The following is a 458-nucleotide window of genomic DNA, read 5'->3' on the forward strand; positions in this document are numbered from 1 at the left end:
AGTTAAGGGGCGGCTCGGGGGTAAAGAGGGAGGCTGCCGGGGCGGGGGGGCATGGGCGGCTTACTCCGGGGGGCGACGCTCCTCCAAGCCTCAGGAAACGGGGTGTCCCCAGGTCTGGGGAAAGAGACCACAACCCCAGGGTCCCAGAGCCGGGATGGAGCTGATAAGGGACGACGGGCTCTCGCGGCCCCGAAGGCGGGTAGAGGACAGAACGGGGAGGAGGCCCGGCCGCCTCAGCTGCCCCGAGCCTGGGGGGGGGTCTCTGTCCGAGACACCCGCCTCCCCCGGGCCCGAGCGTGGCTACGGCCGCCGCTGCCAGGCAGTCACATCCCCCGGGCTCCGTCGCAAGACCCGGCCTCCCCGCCCAAGTAGGGGCCGTGGACAACGCAAGGCGGGCTCCTCAGCTGCAGGACCCAGGAACCGGTTCCGGCTCCGGCGCTGCTCAGGGACGGTCACCG

This window comes from Bison bison, unplaced genomic scaffold (genome assembly GCF_000754665.1).
Source record: "Bison bison bison isolate TAMUID 2011002044 unplaced genomic scaffold, Bison_UMD1.0 scf7180017864375, whole genome shotgun sequence".
Lineage (NCBI taxonomy): Eukaryota > Metazoa > Chordata > Mammalia > Artiodactyla > Bovidae > Bison > Bison bison.